Consider the following 26,744-nt stretch of genomic DNA (forward strand, 5'->3'; position numbering starts at 1 on the left):
AACCACAGGCAGTCCTAGGTCAGTGGCCAATAATACTAAATTTGCTAAGAGAGAGAGGCAAGATGAGGGGAAGAAGAAGACTGCTTGGGACAACGTAAAAAATGGTGAGAAAACAGCTTTTACAGATTCCTTGGGGAAAGGAGATAGAAAGAAGATACTTTTAAGAAGCTGTCAGATTAGAGAAATATCAGAGATATTTAAAGATGATTTACAAAAAAGTTGTGGTACGGAAATGATGAAATTACAATCACCTCACAAAAGTCCCTTACCAATAATATTATCTTGTGCTTTAGACAGTGTTTTTAAAACATTTTATCTGATACATTATGTGTGTGTGTGTGCATGCATATACATGTGCCCTGAGGAAGAGCTGGGACCGTCTGATTCCCACTGCCTGAGACTCAACCCTTTCGTGGAGCATTTCTAACAAGCAAGGTCCAAGGGGTGGGATAATAATGTTCTGAGATAACCCCCCACCTTTGCTTCTAGTGAGGAATCTGGAATCTGGAATCTGGCAGTCACCCTGGTGCCTCACAGGCTCTAGGACAAAAGGCTAATCCCATGTCAAGAGGAAGCCAGAACAGATCAAGCCATCCACCTGAAACATCTCCTGTGGTCATTAGTCTAATTAGCTGCCTTGCTGCATATATTATAAGTAGCTTCAATTCAGAGCCAGGATAACAGTCATTTGATATCTAAGATTCAGTACAAATAAATATTTGTTAAATGAATAAAGATCTAACCTTACCTGGCAACTGTCACTAGTAATATCAGACCTAGTTCATGGAGAATGGAATTTCTGTAATGTCTAAGATTATAAAACCTTTACTTAAGGAATGACAAGTATAATATAACCATCGCTGGGTCCCCTTTCACAGGCTCAAGGTTTAGAAAATGTAACTATTTTGTGTTAAATATCCAGACAGAATAAATACGGGTTTCTTTAAATTTCATGAGGCACCAATGTCAGGGTTCCTAATGTGAAAGGCCTTTGTTGTTGCCTCCATTAAAACTCTGAAATGATTGTCAGGTGTTCTTTATTCATGCAATACCCCAAAGAGGGGAGAGGAGACATGGTTAACCCTGAAAAGAAGAGAAGAAATTGTATGACACTCCTGTGAGTTAGTACTACTTCAGACACAGAAACAAAGGACCTCTTTGAAATCACTTTGACATTGAGAACCAAAGTTTACTTTCAGAACTGAGATTGAACATTAAGCTCCTTGCCTCCCATTTTCTGGTTTGATCCAAAATTCAAGTTTATCTATAATTGATTATCATAGTTAATCTGAGTATTACATCATACTATAAGTTCTATGAAAGATTTCCACTCTCATAACTTTGTTTTTTTTTACTTTTGATGACATTTAACATGTCTCTCCCATTCTTAATCTGGGGAAGATTTTGTGGCTAATTATTACATTAAAAAGTGAAAATAGGTATGTGCTTTGGTGAGTGCTGTGAAGTGTGTAAACCTGGCAATTCACAGACCTGTACCCCTGGGGATAAAAATATATGTTTATAAACAATAAAAAATTAAAAAAAATAAATGAAAATAGTGTTTTCAAAACTTCCATTACATCTTCATGATTTTTGGCATATCAGCATGCACGTGGTGTTTGCTTACAGTTCTCCATGATTGAAATTACTTTTGCCACATTTATTTTTAAAAAAAATTATTGCTGTGTAAGTGAAAAATCACTCTGATTATATAATAGAATATAAATATAAAAATAAATGAGATTAAAATGTTGTCAAATAGGAATTAAACATAAAGTATAAAATAAAATGCACATAGTACTGAGTACTATTAATTTTAAAACAGAATTGAAAATGTTTTTCTCAATAATAAGAATAAAACACTTTAAGATTAGTCAGTAATGGAAGGATAATAGCTAGATAGCATTCAGTTTTATATGAAAATAAGGTTTGATATCAATGGAACAATTCTGTCTTTTGTTTTCTTGTTACTTATCACTGAGAATTTCCTCTCATATGTGTGCATTCTAAAATGGTAGAAAACATTTCACTCAGTTTTTTGATAGCATTGGACACGGAGAAGTCTTTCCTAACCAAAATGGTGCGACTGTCATTCAACAAACTGAAATGGTATCTTGAATGTATCAAGTTTGGTTTAAAAAAGAAATGGTGAAAACAAACTGCTTCTTAGCCACTCACAGAGGTAGTCTTATTAAGGAGAAGGATTAGAAAGTTTATTTATTGTGTGTTTTTGGTACTTCATCAAACTCAGTAAATGTTTAGAAAAACCTCCATGGGTATTTCAGTGAGGAAGAGCTCCCCTAAGCATACAGAATTGAGTGGAATTTGTTCTGGGTGTGCCCTCTTGAATACAGAGAAATGATCTCTGAGCAGAGGATTCAAATCACTTACAATCTACCATCTATGTTGCAATTCATCACAGAATTACCGATGGGTTAAAATTCTTCTCTTCAGCTGGACGAATTATCAAGTTTGGCCAAACAACAAGTTTCAATGGATGCTCGTATATTCAACTTGTATTTGAAATAAAAATATTACATAGAAGGTCGAGTTCAAAAATACATGGATCCATCAGTCAATGATGACTTTATGGCATAAAGGTTTATATTTGGCGAGAATTGTAAGATTATTTTATAAAATTCCCAAATCATCTTTTGGATATTTATTTTTTAGTTTTATTAAGCATCCACCAATATTATTTGTAAATGTAGATAAGGGGCAGTTTTAAACAATTGCTTTTGAAAGGTATGTTAGTGTTTAATAATCTGCAGTCTCCCTCTCCCACCAACACAAGCCATCAACAACAACAAAATACCTATAACAAATAAAGTATATCATTAGTTTTTGATGTAGTGTTCAACGATTCATTATTTGCATATATGTTAGCTAACTGAACATAATAAATACATAAATACACAAGCAAACAACCTATAACAGGACAGAGACTATATTTCCAGTTTTTGTGGGATTTATGACCTGAGTTAGTGGCTCTTGCCTTAATTTGTATGTTATACTATGAATAAGGTTGCTATGGATTTTTCCCTTCTATCCTCCTCATATTGTTCATTACTGATCAGGAGGTCAGAAGCTTAACCATCTGTCCTTCTACTTTGCTAAGAAAAATTCTATAGGTTTTCTTGGTGTCTGTTGTGTGTTTCAAAGTTGCACTTGAGTTTAGGTGGATTTATACTAGAATTTGAGAATGTCTAACATAACATAACAAACATAACATAACATAACATAACAAACAGAATATGTTTACTCTGTTAACAGTTAATAAGCCTTCTCATTTCAAATAATTTTTATAATAATTAATAAAATAATTGTCAAATAATTTTTAGCATATTTGTCATATTTTCCACTTGATATTTTACAGCAATTAGTAAGATTCAGGCTAGGTGATTTTTTTTTTTTTTTAAGATTTTATTTATTTATTTGACAGACAGAGATTACAAGTAGGCAGAGAGGCAGGCAGAGAGAGAGAGGAGAAAGCAGGCTCCCTGCTGAGCAGAGAGCCCAATGCGGGGCTCGATTCCAGGACCCTGGGATCATGACCTGAGCCGAAGGCAGAGGCTTTAACCCACTGAGCCACCTAGGCGCCCTAGTGATTCATTTCATCCTTACCTGTGTCTGAGGGTACTTGCTGATTTCATCACATTAGCTACTAGTTCTAACATTTGCATCACAAATGTCACCTTTTCCAAACTTAAAAACATCTTCTCTCTAATGGATAATAAAAAATTATCATTGAACTCTAATATAAAGTCATGTATATTAATATGTTCTTCCCAATACCTCGTAATTTTCAACATGTGGAAATATGGTGTTAATGAGCTACAGAGGTGTAAACCTGGGTGTGTCTCGCTATGGCCACACCAAAAGGCACACAGAGCCATTCTGCACACAGATATTTGAGAACAGACTAGGTTTACAGACACAGTGCCTCGGTGGAAGAGTTTGAGACAGGAAGTGCCTTGAACCCAGACAACTCTGTAGTTTCCAGGTCTCATCTTGCCTGAGAATTGATAGCATTTTTGTCGTTGGGTTCTAAGTGATAATTTCATATCCTAACAATAAATTCCCCAGTTTTACTTAAAATAGCCCTAGCAGATTACTCTTGCTGTAATCAAATGAACCTCTTCTAAAGTAATTGTTGGCTGACCTTCATGTTTGTTTAGGTTAACTGAACAGCCATAAACTCCCAATCCAAAACTAAATTTGTTTTTGTATACTCAGGGTATAAAGGCTTTTAGGAATTGTTGGTATGAAATTACAGTATTTCCAATAATGAAATATTTTGATACAGGCAGTTGTACTCCCCACTCCCACCTCACAGCTTCCTTCCTCCCAAAAAGCTAATGGCAAAGTAAAACACATTTTTCATAATTGTATTAGATTTGAGACTGAGTCAAAATTGAGAAAACAGACATATAAAATGAATATGGACAACATTTGGGTTACTGAAGTTTCTAGGGAGATGTGGCTTAAAGTCTCAAGAATCCTCTGATAATTTTGAAAGACTGATGTAGATTTATTACCTAAAAAATCCAAATTCACAAGAAAATTGAAAGCCAAGACATCAATTCTTATAATCAATGCAAGATTTCACTATAAATTCCTTAAGGCCCTGGCAGACTTTACAAAGTGCCTGTGGCCCTGCGTCCCTCTGACTATCCAAGAAATCGAGGTGGATGTGCACCATATGTGCAGCTCATTACTAAATCAGGCCTACAAGTCTGTTTTGAAGGCATATCACTAACCACTGGATACATTTTTTTTTTTTAAATCACAGCAAATGTCTAGTACAAAGAAGGAATTCTAAAATAACGGAATATACAATGTTTTGGCTTAATTTCAATAAAACTAAAGAAAATATAACCAGCAAAAAGCCTAATCATATTACTATTTAAGGGCAGAAATCAATGTCCACATCCATTCTCAGAGCTAATAATGATGTTATGTAAAACTCTATATTAAATAAAGTGTTCTCAAATAACCTACACATGTTAGACTCAAATAAATGTTACTTTATTTTCTTTCCCTCAACTTTTGCATGAAAGAGTAACAAAATTCTTTAGAGGATGAAGGTTAGAATTTAAATTTTCCCCATATGAAATATATACTTGAATGGTGAAAGAATTGGCAAAATTAAAAAATGAAACGCCAAATTTATAAACATGGCTTTGTAATTAAACTCCTTTCTTAAAATTATCAGATTGTTTTATTCTTATGCTCTCATATGCAGACTTAACTGATTTCCATCTTTATGGAAACTGAACTGAACACCAAAACTTCAGTTTAGGACTGTACATTTGCATGTTTACTTCCAATAGTACTAATCCCTTATTCTTAGTAATCATCTTTAATGATAGTTGGAGGAATCCCTCCAAAACATAGCTTTAGGTATTACTTAAGGAAATTATGTTAACTCACAGTTCTGATTTTCATTTAATTATTTTTTATCTATAATCACATTACTCATTTGAAGTTAAATTAATTCGAAGTATGTGACTTTGAGAAAACCTCTGACTGCATATAGGGAGAAAAGATTTCTCTAATTCAATATTGAAGAGCTCAATCTCCCACATTTATGTCTCAAAAGCAGTAAACCTTTCCTTCCCTGGGGTTTCAGCTGTGGAGATATATGGCATAGTACTCATTTAGGCCAGGCATTTATTTTGTAGTGTAAAAATAATCATGGGGGGCGCCTGGGTGGCTCAGTGGGTTAAGCCGCTGCCTTCGGCTCAGGTCATGATCTCAGGGTCCTGGGATCGAGTCCCGCATCGGGCTCTCTACTCAGCAGGGAGCCTGCTTCCTCCTCTCTCTCTCTGCCTGCCTCTCTGCCTACTTGTAATCTCTCTCTGTCAAATAAATAAATAAAATCTTTAAAAAAAAATAATAATCATGGATAGAAGAGTCCAAGTCCAGGAAATAAAGTAAACTCTAATGGCCCCAAATATATATTTCAAGCAATACCAAGGATTTGGACACAATGCCTATATTTTTTGCATGAAGGGCTCACCTGGCCATTCTACCAGGTATAAAGAATAGCTTAGTCATTCCTAGCAGACCCACCCACAGATGTCCTGTCTCCTGGTTTACAGTATCATCTGGACAAGGGAGTAAATGGAATAGGGCTGATGAGTTAGCTGAATGAAATTTCATTATATTCAGTTCAATGACAACTCAGAAATTCTAAACACTGACACCATCCCAAGTCAGCCCCTCTTTGATCTGTTTTGGCCCTCATTCAGTGGGCCTGTTTCTGCTCAGAAAGTGTAGATATCCTAGGAGCCCTACACATCAGAACCCGCTACAACTACATCAGATTTCACAAGACTTCTTGGACCCATGAACCTGTACCTGTCTGTTATCTAAAAGCAGACCCTATGCTTGTCTCAGGCCCCTGAAAACACCCTGCACACTAAAGCAGTAACTAACCTCTTCTCCAATAATTTCATTTATCTTAACAATTTGTTTATGAAATAAGTAGCAAATTTAAAATTCTGTTCATATTTATAAATACACTCAGGACACAAATGAAGAAACTTGCTGGTTCTTGTCATATACATTATAGTCACACAAATTCTAGCATCCTTTCTTACACTCAAGACATCTTCATTTTTTTCTGATTCAAAACAAAATTATTTCTGGTCTTCATATGTAGTTGAAACCGTATCTCACATTGGTTGTATGTGACCCCACAAAGAGAGATCTGTTTTTATAAAATGCAATTTAAACAATGACCCAGGGGCACCTGGGTGGCTCAGTGGGTTAAAGCCTCCCTTTCACTCAGTCATGATCCCAGGGTCCTGGGATCAAGCCCCGCATTGGGCTCTCTGCTTGGCAGGGAGCCTCCTTCCTCCTCTCTCTCTGCCTACTTGTGATCTCTGTCTGTCAAATAAGAAAATAAAATCTTTTTAAAAAACGACCCAAATTATACCCTCCCCTGACTCCCTATAATGTACAATGAGTCTTTGAGTTGCCCAGGGTACTTGCCTTATTTAAAAAATTGAACAAAACAAAACAAAACTAGTTCCATGTTATACAATTTAATATACTTTTATGAAAAACCCACTTTATTGAAATCAGCATTTATCTAAACCACTGTGTTCATTTTCAATTAGTCTTTCTTTTTTTCCTTATGAAAAGTGAAATCATAATTTGGGGCTCATTGTGGTGTTTCTTCCAGGAATTCATGTATTAAGTATTAAGAGACAAGTGCCCAAAGGGTTTCATTCACTCAGGCAAGGCATGTATTAGAGTCAGATGATTTTTGCTATAGTTTACTATTAAGTATTACCTGTTGGAGTCAAGTCCATATCCTGGGTGATTTTACATCGCTCATCAAAGAATGTGAATAATACTCATATAGAATGTTAATGATGGTCATAACAAAGTAGCTCTACCCAGTTACTGAGTGCCAATTTTGTGATGAATGCTGTAAAAAGTGAATTTTTAATTATTTGAAGCTGATTCTGTTGTATGACTTATTTGGCTGAACATTAAGAATATTTCTTTGGTAGTTTAAGTTGTTAGAATTCCACACTAATACTGTTTTATTTTAACTTGGTTTCTTTGGGGATACAGACCTGTGGAATTTAATTACACTAGTAGAAAGTCAACCTGGGTTGAGATATATCAGTTCTCAAATTTGAACGTTCATCAGAAGCACCTAAAGGAACTGTCAAAAAAAATTTTGCTGAAGCAAGAGTTTTTACAATAGGTCTGGGGTGGAATCTGAAAGTTCTCAGGGACGACACCTTGAGAATATTGGGATAGAGGGCACATATTATAAACTTCTAAGAAAAACCCTAAAGAAAATAGTGAAAAATATTTTTTAGAATAGAATTTAAGTAACTTACCTAAATTTTAGGATTGCCAGATAAAATACAAGATGCCCACTTAAATTTGAATTTCAGATAAATAACATATAAATATATTGCATGGGACATACTCATAAAAAGAAATAGTCATTGTCTATCTAGAATTCAGATTTAACTGGATAACCTACATTTTTTCTCCTAAATCTGGCAACCTGAAACTGTACAGGGGTATTAGCAATTTGTTTCTTGGTTGTGTAGACATACACCTCCAAACTGTTAAGATCTCATACTGTTTTTCAGCATTGCCTTGGTATATATCTTAATTGCACTCTTATTTTTCCATAGGATCCAAAAACAGAGCATTTGAAGCCCCAGAGAAATCTAAGGCTTCTTTAGTTTCTACTCATAAGGGAGGCATTGGGCAAAAGGACTTAACACTCTTTGAGAGGTATTTATACACTCCTTGGAAATTGCTCAGGGACACACATTTATGCCTCAAAACTCTGTAGAATGTAGAAGAAACAGAAATCTATAGATGAAGAATTCTATTCACCAAAAATGTTCCACAAGAATTTTGTACCACACACACACAAAAACAGAAGACTCCATTTTTCCATGGCCCTATGTGTCAGGAACATGGGGCCACATGGTCTTTCCAGGTCTCCTATGGTACCTGGCAGAGCTGGATGACTGGAAAAGGAGGGAAAAGAGGGAAACCAAAGAAGGAATAAATGAAAGAGGGTGCATAAATGAGAAAGAGAGTATAAGAGATTTTTCCTTTGTGGTTTCTGTAAATAATGAAACTTTGGAGAAAAGTAATAACATCTAGAAAATAATCTAGTGAACTTTCTGTAGGACCCATCATGTAAAACTACAGCCAGCATCTTTGAAGAAAACCAGTTGCAGTGATGAAATGATACATCCCATTTGCCATCTTTTTCTTCTTTATATATGATTTCAGCCAGAGTCTGTACTAGATTTATTTAAAGTAGGATTGAGTATATATATGTGTGTGTGTGTTACAGTGGGTAGGAGATAATAATTATTAAGGATCTTGCATTTTGATAATTTTCTCACTGTGTTGCATCTTGAATTAAAATATGTGTCCTTAAACTTGGTTGCACATTGGAATCACCTGAGAATTTTAAGCATATAAAACCTGCATTCTCAAAGATAATAATTCAACTGATCTGGAGCCTGAGTCTAATCAATGAATTTAAATTATCAGACTGTCCAAGAGTATGTTTTCAATATGAACATCACACTGGTGGGATAATATAACCGGAATTGGGAGGCAGGCAAGCCCCAACTCTAATGATTATTGAAATAACAACAGCAATTCAAAGGAATATCATACACATGATTCTGAAATTGAGGTTACAACTTTGGGGGCGTGTTGTCAAAATTGTAGAACTAGCTAGAGAACCAAACTTAGACTGTGGTATATGAGTTTATCAAATGTAGGAAGGGAATTGACAGAAAATTCTCCAGAAATTGAAAGCTAGAATTTTGTCTACTTATTTCCCAATTTTCCATGGTTATCTGGTTGCTATAGAAATTGAGATGAGATTAATTTCTGATTTGCTCATGTTTGCTAGATCCTTCTACCCAGATTTACCAGCTAAAGTGGATCTCCCAGGATTACTCACAACCCATGGTCTAGAATTAGGAGGCCTTGAATATTCTGCTAGAGGTTAGCTACAACTTTAAACTTGAGCAGTGCATGTTCAGTATTGTGTCAGGGGCAAGAGAAAAGAACTTGAACTATGTAATAACATACTTCAGAAAGAGTACAGAAATAAATAGACTTAAATGCCAAGATGGGCTATCATTTATGTAAAGGGCCAGGCACTGAGAGTGTACATGGATTTGAAGTTCTGAAGACAAGTATTTCTGTGCAGAGTCATCCTACTGTCCTAAAAGGAGGGAATACACAGAAGTTCAGGTACAAGGATTCACATCCTTGAGTACTGAGTGTGAAAAATATGCTCCTTCTTCATGTTTAGAGTGGAAGAACTATATCAGCAGGCTGTTTACTCCAGGTCAGTGGATAAAGACTTGGGGCTCAGAAGTTTGTTCACGTAAGGTAGGAAGGAAGTTCCCTTCATAAATTTTTAACAGTTAAATGCAACAACAAAGACCCATACATAAATTCCCCAAAAACCTGTTGCACCACCTAAGGGGAAAAAAATTCTGAGACTTTTATGTGATTATCTGTTCACATTTAGGAAAAAAGCTTCATAGAAGGTACACTTAATACATCTGAAGGAGGCCTTGAATAAAACACTACACATTCTAGGACCAAAAAAAAAAAAAAAGAAAGAAAGAAAGTTCTGTAAAATATGAGAGTTTTTGTCAAAAAAAGAAAGAAAGAAAGTTCTGTAAAATATGAGAGTTTTTGACAAAATAGTATTTTGTCTACAAATAATATCAAACCCAGTTCAAAGTGGATTAAAATTAGAGAATTTATTGCCTCATGGTATTGGAAGTCTAGAGAGAAGACTTTCAGAGTTGGCTTAATTGAATGGCTCTCATTCTTTTGTGTTCTCCCAAGTGAGACTTCTTTTATCTGTTGGCTCATCCCCCTGCTAACTTCCTAAGTAAGAAAATTGGTGTAGCATTCCAGGCCTTATATCTATAGAGGATGGCACTCAGAGGAAAAGAAAGCTTCTTTTCTGGTGCCTCTTTTTAAGAATGAAGGAACTCACAAGAAGCCCTAAGGAAACTTCTTCCTTCCTATTTGGCTGGATTGGGTCACATGCTCACTCATGAACCAATTCTTTCCGATAGTGGAAATCCCGTAGCTTAGATTACTTACTGTGGAAAGAAATATGTGATTACCCTTTACCCAGTTAGGTCCATTAATCCTATCTCTATCCTCCTGAAGCTTCTGTGCTCCATGGCAAGGATTAGGCTTCTAAATGAACGCCAAGACACTGTCCTGAAGGGGGATGGGGGATTGATGACTAACAGGTAACAGAAATCCACTTCAAGAAGTCTCCCTATCCACAGAAATTCCCCCTGATATTTTCCAAGTAAAGAAAAGGAAGGAGCCATTTGCTGTCTCAGTAATACATTTGACCCCATACATGTTCTGCATCATTTGATAAAAGTGCCTTGTTGACAAGTTTACACTCCATAGATTTCATGTTTCTCTGCATTCTAATATAATCGTGCTAGTCCTCTCCAACTCAGATGCCATGGTGTCAGTTTGCTAGATGCCTTTCTCCTTGATGAATCAGGAATGGAAATGTTTTGGAAGCTCATTTGATGTTTTTCCCAAGTATTGTTATTTATTTATAATGTAAAAACCTTTCCCTGGTTATAGCAACACTAATGTTATCTGATAGGTAGCCCCAAATGAGAATTGTACTAACTTAAGGATTCAGGCAAAGTTTACTAACCTCACTGCATATTAATATATGACAATCTTATTCTGCAGGAAACTTTATAGTAACTCACATGTGTGACATTAATACCAATTTAAAATTATCTCCATTGTGATTGCAGGGAAACATTAAGAGAAAGTTGTTCTGTCAACTATGTTCATGAAAGTTATCATGCCATAACATTTTAAGATAAGCTGAAATGAAATTTATTGACAGTTTATAGTTTGAGGATGCTCACAGTAAAAGTTTGTTTATTTTTCATAGATATTTTGTATATGACCAAACATAATGCCCTTGAGGCAAATACTGCTGTAAGAACTAACTTGTGGCCTGAATCCTTATTCTACAGGTATTAAGTTGGTAAGTAGTGTTATGTTTATTTATTTATTTTTTTAACTGATGACTACACAAATCAAGAAGACACTTCTTTGTTAACACAACTGAATAAAAATAATAACCAATAATTCTAATCAGTATATTATAAAAGACTATGCAAATAGAACCCAATTAGGGAAATTCAAGTAGCTGTTGTTTTTTGTTTTTCTCCTTTTAATCAATCTTCAATGGTAAGAAATCTTGGCTTACTTAAAATTTTGTTTTCTCCCATACTTGAGTGTTTTAATAAAATTGCCCAGAATGTTTATTTTTCTGTTCAAGGATCTCTTCAGAAATATATACAACTTAAGTATTTTATTCTCTTTGAATATAACTTGGCTTTTACTCCTTGGTACCTTGTTTTGGGCTTTCTCATTTAGAGAATGTTGTTGGAGACAATGACTAATCAGCCATTTTCTTCCTGTATTTTAGCAAAAGAAAGAAATCGTCTTTTAAGCCAGTTTGTAGATAAAAGGAAGGACTCTGATAAATATCTGTATTGGCCTCAGGAACTAGTAGATTTGCATCCCAGCCATGTGTGACTGTACATAATGGGTGGAAGCCAAGAATATGATAGTTGGAATTACAGAGATTGATCATTTTAAGAGCAGAATTTCTTTAAAAAGCATATGGTAGAGACATATGATAAAATTTAAAAAAAATTAAAATAGTGATGCATAGCTTTATTTGTTAATCTATAGAATATCCAGGACATGTCAAGTACAATAATAAACTTTAAAGAAGTATGTAGAAAATGACTCTGTTCTTATGTAAACTCACACATATTTTTGAACAAATATTTTGTTAATAGCATTTATCTGGAGTTGATTACAGGTGATTTTTATTTTCTTCTTTATACTTTTCTATATTTTCTGAATTTTTAAAAAGAGCAAGTATTAATTTTCCTTTCAAAAAAGGTAGTAATTCTATTTTATTTTCGAAGTATAGTTTAAAGCTTTTAAACAGGAACAGACATAAAGTGATTTCAACAAATTAATTATGAAATCAATTATATGCTGTTGCTCTCCCCTCAACCTACCAAATTAACAGTTGATATTTGTGTCTTTTTGCCTGGTATCAAAGCATAACCACTTCTCTAGGCAGCAACTCTCTATCATACAACAATATGTCTGTAATGCTTGTCTATCCCTGAATTAAAATCATCCTTAGTTAGCCTTAAGCTGCCTTTCAAATGAAAAGACATGATCTTTTCCTAATGTGTGGACTGTTATTTTCCAGAAGACTGACTTTCCTGATGGGTCAACTGACTTTGCTTGTTCAGCGGCTACACTCAGTCTCTTTCTTTCAGATGTAGCATGCCTGCCTCAACATCAGGATCAAGTGGAGGAAAGAGCTTCAGTTTTCTATGCCGGTGACCCTTCAACCATGGGTTCTCCAGAGGTTTCCAGCTTTCAATTCTTTCCCTTAATTTAGTTCTTCCTAGAAGTGGTAGGTGAATCTATAACATTGAGTGACTCTTTCTAAATTTTGAAATGCCCACAGTAAACCAAACTTCTAGTGCTCCTGCTAAAAAAATAAATAAATGTTTTGCTACATTTTTTTCAGTTAATATTATATTCCTTTGGTCAATATTTCATTTCTTTTCTTTCATTTATATTTTTTTAGCTAATAGGTTAAAAGTATTCGCATTAACACTCCTGTTAATATGCCTTGCAAGACAGAGCAGCTCAACTCTACAAAGGCAAACTGTACCCACAAATAAGTCTAGAGTTAGATTGTCTCAGGACCCTAAAGACATTCCTGTGTAGTGTAAAGTCCTGTTTAGTGAAAAGACAATCACTGCTCTAGGGAATTCAGCAGGGCTTCAGGTTAAGAAACGCTACCCAAGTGCCTCAATGACTCAGCGGTTAAGTGTCTGCCATCAGCTCAATTGATGATCTCAGGGTCCTGGGATCAAGTCCCATGTAGGGTTCTCTGCCCAGGGGGGAGTCTGCTCTGTCCTCTCACTCCCTCTTTCTGCTCTATCTCTCAAATAAATAAATTAATAAAATGCTTTAAAAAAGATTTTTTTTTAAAAAATCTACTGAACACTATATAAACTAAATCCTAATATAGCTTAGAAGGGCTACCAAAATATTGATTTTATATCTCCTTCTTTACTGGAAAGTATATAGGCTACTAGGCAATTACCCTATAAAATGGACTGAGAAGTAAATAGAGTAAATCACAATGAAAACCCTCAACGTACTCACCTCTCCAGTTTTAATGATGATTAAACTACAATTCTTAAAATATTTCACAATAATTTTTGAGAGATATTACCAGTTATTTAAGATACTAGACTAGAAACAAATATTGCACTGTATGATCACTAAAATTGAAAGAAATAAAAAGGACCATACTGGAATATATCTTATAATGAACAACTTTTTAGAAAGAAAATTTAACTAGTATTCAACTTTCTGTCAGTTTAGTTTTCCAAAGGATTTTTCATGTGTACAGATATTCTCAATTCCCTTCCTCATCAGTAAAAGTCACAATGATGCTAGTAAAAATGGAAATTGTTTTACCATCTTCAGAACTGAGGTGGTCATAATACACTCAGTTTTCTCGACATCTTTAAGCTGGCAGAACCCCAAACTTTCTAGTCATGCCTAAAACTTCAGTGTCCGTCAAAAGTAGAGACCCTAAAAAAAAAAAAAAAGAGTAGAGACCCTGTAATACAACTGTATTATGAAAAACTCTAAACTTCATAAAGAACTTTCCCTTAACTATTTCCCTTAGAATAAACAAAGGACTGAGAAGAGAAAGGGGTCTTAAATGAAATGTAAGGTGAGGTCAGTAGGCTCATTGATCACTGGCAGAGCACAGCTCTTAAAAATTAGAAGACAGATCAGTTTCTGATAAGGAATGAGCAGATGGCTAGAGTTCATTGGAGGATGGATGAGGAAGGGAAAGATGGTAGAGATGGAAAAGCCATTTGTGTAGAACAAAAACCAGATGAGCTGCCATTGTTTCCATCCCTGCCCTCAGCACAGGGGCTGACCCATTCAGCCAAAAACGTGGACCTAGAGGGAGAAGCATCATTATTACACATCAGCCCAGAAAGCGAGGGTGAGGCCCGAGCCTGTCCCTCAAGGTATGCCAGAAGGTAGGAGCAGCTGAATGGGTTCCTCTCTAACTCAGAAGTTAAGTGAGAGCTATGTGGGAGAAGGAGCTGGAAATGAGAGAGCAGTTTTCGGAGACACCCAGGAAGTAGTGTGTTTAACAGTACCTTATTCTCTAATGTAATCTGAGTATTCTATAAAAATTTTGGCTGGCCTTTGTTTCTGGTTCTTGGGAGGGAGCCTTAAAACCTTTGGAATTTTTTAAGGGACAAGAATATCTTTGTTATTCATGATACCCTGCCATGGGACCTCAAGGGTTTATGCCAATGAGGTGACTCCTAGTTTTAGGATCGGGGTGGATGTGATGGAAGGACCAACTACATGATTAGAAAGTTGCAATTTTGGTGTAGTCCATCCTCTGGGAACCAGATGGCTGCTGGAAATTGAGTTCAATCACATAATCAATGATTCAGTCACATCTGTATTAGGAACCCCGATAAAAACTCTGGACACCTGAAGCTTCAGAGAATTTCCAGTTTGGTGATCAGGAAAGTGATGCATCCTGAGGACATGCATCTTAGCATTTAGAAACCTCCCAGGGCAAGGTCTGCATCTCTTCTTTTGGCTGGTTCTGATTTGCAGGCTTTTTAAATAAAATTGTGATGATAAGTATAATGCTTTCCTGAGTTCTGTGAGGCAGTCTAGCAAATTTTCAAACCAGAAGGTTAGTGGAAACCTCCAAATTTACAGCCAATTGGTCAGAAGTGCAGGAGGCCTGGGAACCCCAAAGTTTGCAGCTGGCATCTGAAATAAAGGGAGGTTTGTTGGGATTATGCCCTTAACCTATGAAATCTGACCTAACTCCAGGTACAGTCAAAATTGTTTTACACCGAGAAAGCTTCTGTTACTCTTGAGTGGCTTCCAGATTATTTTTTTAAGAACTAATGTTTAAAGCAGTAGGTTCTTGAAACATCTGAAGTTACATGTGTCAAATTTCTCAGTATCCAATTTTCACTTGAGCATTCACAAATTAAACTCGACCTCCTTCTACGGTAATTAACTTACACCCCTTGCAGGCTAACAAACAATTCATCTTGCTCACCCTACCCTTTAACATCCATTCTTCCTCCCATTTATGTTCAAATATTTCCAAAGGGGGAAAAAACGTGAAACTTTCTTCTGTATTTACCTAAGCTATTATCAAACCTCTGCTCATGTTGTTAATGCAGTGAGACAGACTAATAGGGCTATCTTCACTTTTGCCCCGATGTACCACCCCTTCACTCTGTCCACCATGTCAGGAAGGATAGGCAACAACAGGTCATGACTCAGAAATGAGTCTTAACCAGAAATGAGTCTTACTTTCTTACATACCCTCAGGGCCCAGGGGTTGTGTCAAACATTTCCTTGCGTTGTCCATTGAGTAAGCTTTCAGTTTTAGAGACCTCTTTCAGATGGTCATTCAGAAGTCCCTTTTTTCCCTGATCTCCCCAGCCTTTTCTCTTCTCACCATCTCCTCAGCATATTCTATGCCCCTCTCAGACTCCATGGAGAGAGTCCAGAGGAATCCACTCAGTCTTCCATTCTATATAAGGTGACTTTACGTCTTTTAGTTTCCTCAGAGGTAAACACCTACAAGAAAAACACATGTGCCTTGCCACCAGCAAAGCCCTTCCATAGCAGAATGACTTAAGTTAACAGAATCAGTGTCTCTTTTCCTCTTTTACCAAAAGATATCCTCCAAGGAGCAGACAGGAAGAAAAGGAAAGAAAGCAGTAACTGAGTAAGAAAACCCTGTAGACAGGTCAATAATCATTGTACTCACAGCTTCTGACCCTGGTCTTATCGTAAAGACTATACTTCACTAGCTGAAACCCTCCAGGATGTAGTAGAACGGTAAACCATGCACTGAAACCTCTTCTTTCTAATGCTTTAAAGACTTGGCTTGGTAACAGAAAGGGGCAAAGAGCTGTGCAGCCACAGGCAAATTCGTAACTATCTGAATCTTAGTTCTCTGATATAACAGGGAAATAATAATAGCAAACTTTCAGTATTACTGTAAGGATAAAATGAGATATGTATAAAGGATATAATGCATAGTGGGCTTGCAAAAAGGATTAGCTCTTATTATTGCTATTATTATTTACTTTTTAAAAAATTTTATTGCCATAGTTAAAATTTTCAGTATAACATTGAATAGAAACAGTTTTATTTCAAAAATTCTAGATTTATGTATTTAGAAAAAAATGCTAGATGTGTAAATTTAGAATATTATTATAATAGGGGTACCTGGGTGGCTCAGTCAACTGAGCATCCAACTCATGATTTCGTCTTATGTCATGATCTCAGGGTCATGAGATCAAGCCCTGCATCAGGCTCCACACTCAGCAGGGAGTCTGCACGAGATCCTCTCTCTCCTTCTGTCCCTCCCCCGGCTCGTGTGCTCGCTCTTTTTAAAATAAAAAAAACCTTTTTAAAAAGAATATTATCACAATATATTAAATATTGTTATACAGTTACGTCATATTAGAGTTTTATGTAGTATATTTGCAGCTGTTCAAAAGTGAGGTTGGTCCATACATTTCTTATCATGTACTATCTCTGACTCTAGTTTCAAATTCTTTCAGTTCTATAAAATGCGGCACTCCACCCATTTGTAAAATTTTTTGAAACCATTTGCTATGAAGCTTGGCAAAAGAAATATATAAAAACAGTGGGAGCCTGGAGATTTGGGGGGTGGAAGTGAGGTCACTGGGGTGTAAGCTCTTTGATTATCAATTCAACTGATTCACCGGTTATTAGTTTACTCAAGTTTAAAGTTTTCTTGACCAGATGCTCAATGGTTATAAATTAAAGCAGAATGCTTAATAGTTATAAACGGACTGTTCTTGAATCTGGCAGCACAAGTTTGAAGACTGTCTTGCCCATTCACTAGCTATTGACGTTGACCAATTTTCTAAGCCTCTCTAATCTCTGATTTCCTCATCAGTTAAGGGAGGATAATAAATATTGCCTACTTCACACAGTTGTTTTAAACATCAAGTGAAATAATGCGTATAAAATGCTCACCACAGTGCTTGGAAGATTGTGGGCATTCAGTCAGTGTTAGCTATTATTAGCAGTGGCTGTGGTGTAGAAAAGTGTGGATTTTAGAAAATAAATTCTTTTTGATCAAAAACTCATACATTTTGCACATACAGCCATTTAGCTGGGTAATTTTGGGGAAGGCAGGTGCTGGCTAGACAAGTCAACTTCTAACTGAAGATATTCTGCTTCTGAGCTACTTGCTTCACATTTAAAAAATAGTTTTGTGGGACACCTGGGTGGCTCAGTGGGTTAAGCCTCTGTCTTCAGGTTAGGTCATGATCCCAGAGACCTGGGATCAAGCCCCACATTAGGCTCTCTGCTCAGCAGGGAGCCTGTTTCCCCCTCTCTCTCTGACTGCCTCTCTGCCTACTTGTGATCTCTATCTGTCAAATAAATAAACAAAATCGTAAAAAAAAAAAAAAAAAAGTTTTGTCCTTCTGATTCTGAATGGTCTTCTTGGCTATCACAAAGACACAGTTACCCTGTATTCATGTACATCCAAATTCAAGTATATGCAAGATAATGAGTTCTCACAGGATTTCTCTTTCCTCTGCATTGAGGTCCCTGGTTATACAGAATGAGTTACAGGTGACTTTAAGTCCACACCCAATGAGGACAACTGGCTAAGGCAGATTCCACAGTTGATTTCAGTGTTCCCTGGATGCACACAGAGCTAGGTCTGGCTCTACTACCTACTACTCAGCCTGGGGCAGGTTAGTTAAGTCTTTAAACATCTGTTTTCATTCGTGGAGAATTTGAGTACAGGTTGTAATCCCTTATTGTCTAATATATTCTGAAACTGAGACTTTCCCAGATTTTAAGACATTAATAGGGCATATGTACCATGTATTATGGACCATTCCAATTAGGGTCTTAAACAGTTCCCCATAATCACACTACTATTTCAGAAGAGTAGGATTATTCACAATAAATCAAATAAATATTACAAACACTTTTCTATTAATTCCATTCAGGACTGGCTAGATTTTGCTACCAAATGTGTTAGGAGGGGTGCCTGGGTGGCACAGCTGGCTAAGCACCAGACTCTTGGTTTCTACTCAAGTTGTGATCTCAGGATTGTGAGATCGAGCCCATCAGCAGACTCTCCACTCAGCTCAGAGTCTGATTAAGACCTTCTGCCTCTCCTTCTTCCTTTACCTGCCCCCATGCTCACTCCCTCTCTTTCACTCTCTCTCTCCAATAAATAAATCTTAAAAAATATGAATTAGGAAAAAATTTTCAATGTTGAGTGCTTTTTTCAATTTCAGTACTGTGGGAGAGAAACTGTGAACCTGGAGTATCAGTACCTGCCCCACAGTATTTTTGTACACATTGAATTAAATTGTACACAACAAAGTGATCCTAAACCATATTCCTACCACTGAGTAGTGCTCTTCAAAGAGTATTTCTTTCTTTCCCTTTTTTTTCTTTCTTTTTTTAAGTAGGCTCCATGCCCAGCATGGAGCCCACTGCAGGGCTTGAACCCATGACCTGGAGATAAGATCTGAGCTGTGATCAAGATCCTGGTGCTTACCCATCTGAGCTACTCAGATGCCCCCACACAAAGAGTATTTTTTTAATTAACTTGTATTATTAGCCCCAGGGGTACAGGACAAAGAGTATTTTTAACTCCAGGGCATTCAACAGCATAGAAACAAATACAACACATCTTCCTATGCCCAATTTTTATATAATTATCTTTTCATAGTCTTTCTCTCTCTATATATATAAATATATAGATATGTATCTAGAAATATACATATCTATATATTTATATATTTATATATGTATATATAAATATATATATAAATATAAATATATATGTATCTATAAATATACATATCTATATAAGTACATAGATAAACACATTCTTCTCCTAGCATTCTACCTTGACCATGAGTAAAGGGGAGCCTCAGTGTTCCATCTTCTATAGACTGGCATTCTAATCTTCCCTTTCCTTAAAAAGGACTAAAGAGGGAGCTCCCAAACAAAGTGTGTTCCATGAAAATGTTTCTTGTGCCTTCACACCACCATTGGTGGAAATGGATAAAAAACCTTCAAATTTTACATGCATCTAACAAGACCCACCCCTGGCCTGCCTCCCTAGGACATAGAGTCTTACCACTGCCTGCCTTGGCACTTTCAGAACTAATCTTACAATGCCATATATCTCTATTTACATCAAATTCTAGAAGGAACCCCAATACTCCCAGGCCATCTCTCAGTTCCAAGACTCTGAACTCCATATACACCCCATCTCCCAACCTCTGTTTTAATTTCTGAAACTAACCACTGTACACTCTGACACTTCTGGTCAGTTACCCACAATATTCCTTTCATCCTAAACATCTCCTTCATATGTTTTCTAGCTCCAAGTGGAATAACAACATTCCTTCTCTTGTCATTTCTTAGAAGGTGATTTTCACTCCCACAAACGTTATAGCTCATTGCAGCTTCCAGACCACCTCCATTCTCTCCTTTCTAAAAATCCCCAGTTTTGAATGCCATACTGTCAGACTACAGCACTCATTCATTCTTGTTATGGTCATGCTCAGAGGTACAAGTCCTTCTAACACAGACCTTGAGGATATTAGCTCCCTGCTCACTTTTTCTCTGTCATTTAATTCTTGTCATAATTTATGGTGATTTCAGAATTTACATGTGTAATGTCTCTCATATCCTGTCATCTCAGTATCTTGACCATTTACCCTCTAAAGATTTGTTCTTCACTCTACGAAGCCATAGACTTCTATCATTCCCTCTTGGACCATTTCATTATCAATAACTGCAACCCCTCCAAAATTCAATTGTAAGCAACACATCTCTTGTATAAACAGAATATTTCAACAATTCTCCAACCTACTGGAACCTAAAATCCATTTACTGAACTATCTTTTCACTATCTGTTGCTATCTTGACATCTAATGCTTCTTTACCCAGCTCAAATTCCATGGTTCTCCATAATAATCATTTCTTTGAATTCTCCCATCTGCTTTCCCCTTCCTTCCTTCATTATTCTCATCTGTCAAAAGCCCATTCCTGTTAAATCTGACTTCCTACTCTCTTTGTAATTTTACTCACACAGCTGAGCATTGCTGGAATAAGCAATACAACCACACTGAATGGCCCCATGTTAAATGTATGACCTTGAATTCTTATTCAACAAAACTTTTGGCTGTACCACTCCGGTCCCACTACCATCTCACTATTCTAGATGACTCTTTCCTACATCTCTTCTCTCAAAATTTCCTCTGTTTCTACCATCATCAATCTCAGATGATGACCATGCTTCTTACTTCACTAAGAAACAAAAGTACTCAGAAAGATTTAATAAACTCCCCCACCACATCTACCTAACTATCCACATCTGTGCCTAAATTCTCTGTGGTCCTCTGGTTATCAAGGAGGTGGAGTGCCACTGGACTCAGATCTTGGAACATCTGTTTTCTCTAGTGCAGTTCACTCCCTAAATGAGTATAAATGGCTTCTCAGCACCTCCATATGGAAATCTAACAGGAATCTTAAACTCAAACCATCTGAAATCCCAACCTTTCATTCCCCGCCTCAATAAACTGGCTCTTCCTTTAGTGTCCCTCCTCACAGTAAATAGCAGCCCCATTATTGTGGTTGTTCAAACTAAAAAGTTTGTATAATCCTTAACTTTTTTATTATCTCTCCTAACACAGATCTGAATCCACCAGCAAATCATGTGAATTCAACCTTCAGTGTGCATTCAGACAAGAAGCACTTGGTTCCAACTCTAAAGCCCTACTGATCTTAATAGTGTCAATTCTGAAATACTGAGAGGATTGAAATGAGGGTCAACAGATTCTTTTTTTTTTTTTTCAAATCCAAATTTCGAACCTTTACTTTTGTATAACTGCTTTATTGAGATATAGTTCACATAGCATACGATTCATCCACTGATGTATAAATCAGTGATCAGTGTTTTTTAGTATATTTAAAGAGTTGTGTAACCATAACCACAATCTAATCTTAGGACATTTTCATGACTCCACAATGAAACTCCTATACCCATTAAAATTGTTCTCACTTTCTTTCCAATGCTTATGAACTTCAAAAGCTCCTGGCTGTAGTCTGGGCATGAGATGCAATGAAAATTTGCCAAAACAGAAAGATGGAATTTATTGAAAAGATATGCTACCCAAATGTATGTACTGTATAATCTCATTTTGCTATTTTGTTTAAAAAATGCTTCTGTAGGTGTGTAAGTAGGTAGACAGAAGGGTAGCAGGATAGATGGACAGATAGATCTAGGAAGATGCACAGTGGGGATTTCTGGAATTGTGTCTTTTTTTTTAGACTTTTGCTTGTCTAATTTTCTTCAGTGTAATTGTACTTCTTGTGTAATAATAACAGACAATGTAAAATAAAATAAAAATGGAGAGATTCCCAGAAATCAGTCAATCTGATCAATTTGATCCTAAATAGGCTGGTTCAAGATAGCAGATGAGGAAATCTTACTAAAATTAGAGCAAAGTAATTTTTAAAATATATGTTTGACGATAAGCCTAAAAATGAGGAAAGTATGAGGGAGACCGTTTCCACATTAAAACAATATGTATATATTTAAAATGGGAGAGAGAGGGAAATTATGGAGTATTTGGTAAATGAGGCAAGGCAGAGAAACCTGAAGACTTGAAAACATACTTAGTGGCTAAAGCTAAGAAAGGAGATCTTTCCAGCAGAAATTTAACTTTTTTACAGCTTCAGAATTAGCTAGTATAGAGCATGGAGAGGAAGTGGGGCTAAAAACTGGAATTAATTAGAGGTTTTGGAACAAGATAATACCTCTTTATACTAAAAGTAGGGTCACTCAAGAATTTACCCCTAGGCCAAAATGCATAATAAATGCATACAGAAGAACACAAATTTGAGAGAGAAGATCAGAGCCTTAGAGAATCCATTCAGAACACCCCACATTCAGTTATTAGGATTTTCAAATAGAGAAAACAAAGAGAAAAGAGAGAAGAAAATTAAACAAAAAGATAATAGAAGAAAAATTCACAGATGTAAGGACATGAGCCTTCAAACTGAAAGTGCCCACCAAATACATGATTAATTTTAAAAGATTTGTTACATATAATACCCAAGTAACATTGGAAATTTTTAATACTATTTAAACAAAAGTCTTACAATTCTTCTTTTTTTTTTTTTTAAAAGACTTTACTTATTTGTTTGTCAGAGAGAGAGAGAGAGAGCACACAGGCAGAGTGGCAGGCAGAGGCAAGGGAGAGGCAGGCTCCCTGTGGGGCAAGGAGGCCAATGTGGGACTCGATCCCAGGACGCTGGGATCATGACCTGAGCCGAAGGCAGCTAGCTGCTTAACCAACTGAGCCACTCAGGCGTCCCAAGTCTTACAATTCTTATGCATGAGTTACCTTCCCACTTCTTCAGACTATCAGGCATCAAAAGCAAGTTGTTCATTATAATTATTTATATAACTATGCTCTAAAAAGTAGTGGTAGGTAGAAGATTTGCTTTTAGAATTGAAATTCTTAGACTAGAGGAAACAAAGAAATCATCTTTAATTAGAATTTTTAGAAAAGAAAAAATTTAGGAAAATGAAAATTAATATTTTATTTATTATTTTAAAGATTGTATTTATTTATTTGAGATAGAGAAAATGTGCACAAGCATGGAGAGGGGCAAGTAGAGAGGGAGAACCAGGCTCTCCATGAGCTGGGAGCCTAATACGGGACTCCACCCCAGGACCCTGAGATCATGACCTGAGCCTAAGGCAGATGCTTAATCAACTGAGCCATCCAGGTGCTCCCAAAATTAATATTTTAAATAACACAAAATAATATTATGAGTTCTGGTTCTGTGAGAAAATGTATCCAAGCATAAAGGGAGACACAATGTGCTCTAAGTTGAGAATGAATTATATCTGCCATGAAAGAGTTCACTTTTTAAAAGATAGGATGAAAGATTGTCTCTATCATGTTTTCAACCTTAATTTATTATAGAAACACTAAAGAGTGTAATAAAGAATGAATCTATTACACAGAAGACCAAAAGCTGTAATCTGTGTTGTCTCAGTCACATGACAAGAGGAAATACCAAAGTTTGGACTCTTGATTTTCTCAGCTGTAAATGGGCATAAATCTCTGTCTTCCTTATCTTATAATAATATTGCTGGACTTTATTTGTTCACCCTACACGTATTTATCAAGTGCTTATTACATGCACTGTATATGAGTTCACAAAGTAAGCAGGCTTGCTTACTCCTGTGGAAAGAAATAATGATAAAATTTACATTAACCTCTTCTTAAATTATTTTAAAATGTAGACACCAGTGAAATATTACTAAATGTGAATTTATTTTTAAGTTGATTTTAGGATTTCTAGCGCTCTTGTGCTGTGCTATTACAGTAAGTATTTTCAATATCTATATATATTTCAATATAAAGTTTTACAGGTACTAGACAACATAACGGTATTTATATAACACTTAAGTAGAACTTTCTCCTATCAACCTGACTTACACACTTTTAAGTAAACCAAGGTATAAATTAATAATCATAATAAATGTAGAAATTTTACCAGTACATTAGCGTTAAAAATAATTCTAAATGATTGGTCCAGAATAAACAACCAGAAGTAAATGATCTCTAAGAGATTTTGAGAGATTGTGTTATCTTGCTTTTATCTCGTGAGTAAGCATAGCATTTCTAATGCTAAAAAGAGTTGATTTGCACATTAAATTTCATCTAAAATGTACTATAGTTCCTTGGGTCATAAAATATAGACATTCCATTTGGTTTACAACGCTTAAGCAATTTGGAGTCAGATTTTTTTCTTTTTTGCCAAGGGAGCTTGTGAGTCTCCCCCCTTTTTTCAAACAATAGATCTTTTAAAGACAAGAATCCAATGACCTTTTCAAGGGTCATTTGGAACCTTGGGCAAAATGTAACAGTTCTTCCTGATGGATTTCCACACAAAGTTACTGGAGACTCAAAGTCTATGGTAAATAGAGTCTAGGGAAACACAAACCTGGATCTGTCTGCCAGCTCATTATTAATACATCTGAATGGTCTGAACCCCTGACCTATGCACTGAATCTCTAAGCAAAACTTCCCTTCTTTCTCTCTCTCCTCTATGGCACCGTAGTCTTACAGGTTTTGCTTATTTTCTTCTATACTTTATATTCATGTAACCCCCATTACAATATTAAGTCAGATTTATTTTGGTTTCCACATCTGTTCTTCTCAGCCCTGTTGGTAGCATTTCGTGGCAAGATGAGCTACGGAAAGAAAATAAGCAGAATGTGTGGGGTTGCAGGAGTGTAAGTGGGGCTTTTTCCCTTTGATCTCCAAGTCATGCTTTCCCTGTAGAGTTTCCTCTACCCATCTTGGCAAACATTAGATGCTGAAGTCACACTACTGTGAAGTTGGGACCAGGAAAGGAGAAAGAACAGACAACTAAAGACTGGAATTAAAAATAAGGATTGTAGATAGCCCTTAAATATTAACCTAAATATATATAGATGTATAGATAAAGATATATTTAGTTTCTATATATATATTTTAAAAACTTCAAATGAGTTTGTGCAAATAACTGTGCAAATAGCAAGAGTACACATAAATAAAAATTTTGACATAATTAAGACAAAAATAAAAGTACTATTCAAATGATTATCTGACAGAAAAAGAAGAATCATATCAACAGGAACATATTAATGCTGCTATAAAACTTGAAATCTTCTCCTGAAATTCCCTATTAATATTTCAGTATCAAAGCTTAAAGAATTTAATCTTCTATGATAATTTATCTCCACAGATTTAATTATCGACTTAAAAAAAAAACTAATCATTAGTAGCAACAGAGACATGTTCATTGACCAACTGATTCATGGCTCTTTGAATGGCTTCACCATGAAAAACTAAATTGTAACGTCTATTTTTTTCCTAGAAGAACTAACAAAAGTTCTCTGGGCACTGAAATCTGTACCTCAACATGATTTTAATTTTGCCCCACTAGTATTTTACCCCCCATTTTTCTTCAGGTGGAAAACACAACCATCAAATTTTAATTCCAGTTTTGCCCAGTTATTTCAGCCCTAAAGAGATTATAGTGAATCATTTTAAAAATTTAATTACATTATTGTGAGGCAGGAATAGTACCATTCCACCCCTACGGCTCCCCTCAAAAAACTCCAGAAATGAGTTCATGGCTGTGAATGTGAATGAAGTTATGCATAGTGTTTAGAAGCTTTAAATCTGAGCTGAGAGAAAATTAGTCCTTTTGCAAGCAGTGAAAAACCAGGGGATCATTTCATTGTCACCACCCAGAAGCCACCAGATGCTTAGAATTCCATGTATTTCAGGGACAAACCATTCAATGACTCCTTTGACACCCAAAGTATGCCAATAATTCAATGTATTAGTTGGATGCAAATTTTATACAATAAGGTATGGAAAGCAAACTGTAATTGGGAATGCTGAGTGAATGGAGCTCTATCCTTTGACAGAGCCCATTGTTGAACTCCAGCCTGAACCTCCGACCCTTTACTTTGCAGGGATACAATAGCCTTTGATATGAGATGGTGGGAAACGGACTTAGAGACTCATTTCACATTCAGTTGCAATTCATCAGTTTGGCGAGGACTTTTAGCAGCTTTAATGACCACAGCAATTGATGGTTAAATCAATTTGTGCCGGTGACAGCATGGCTGGCCTCTAGACTGTAACAATCCAGGATTGCACCAGGCAGAAAAGACTCTGTTATTCAGATGTGCATGGCTCCTACTCAGCTCTGAGTGAGAACAACGGGGAGACAGTCTCTCACAGGGCAGGCCCTGGAGAATGCACACATTCACTCTAGTTGACTACACAATGGTGAGACTTCTTTGTAAAGTGATGCAGTAGATATTTTTTTAAAGTATTGTTGCAAGTAAAAATATACAGTAGAAGACAAAGATTTCTAATATTTGACTATATCCTAAGAGAAAGTAGCAAACCAGAAAGAATTTAGTC

General features: G+C 36.1%; 1 pseudogene; it reads left to right on the forward strand.

Moving 5' to 3' along the window:
• Window positions 1-14,490: 14,490 nt before the first annotated feature.
• The window catches only part of LOC122906211, a 54,504-nt pseudogene continuing 42,250 nt past the window's right edge, over window positions 14,491-26,744 (forward strand).

Source organism: Neovison vison, chromosome 1, assembly GCF_020171115.1.
Source record: "Neovison vison isolate M4711 chromosome 1, ASM_NN_V1, whole genome shotgun sequence".
Taxonomy (NCBI): Eukaryota; Metazoa; Chordata; class Mammalia; order Carnivora; family Mustelidae; genus Neogale; species Neogale vison.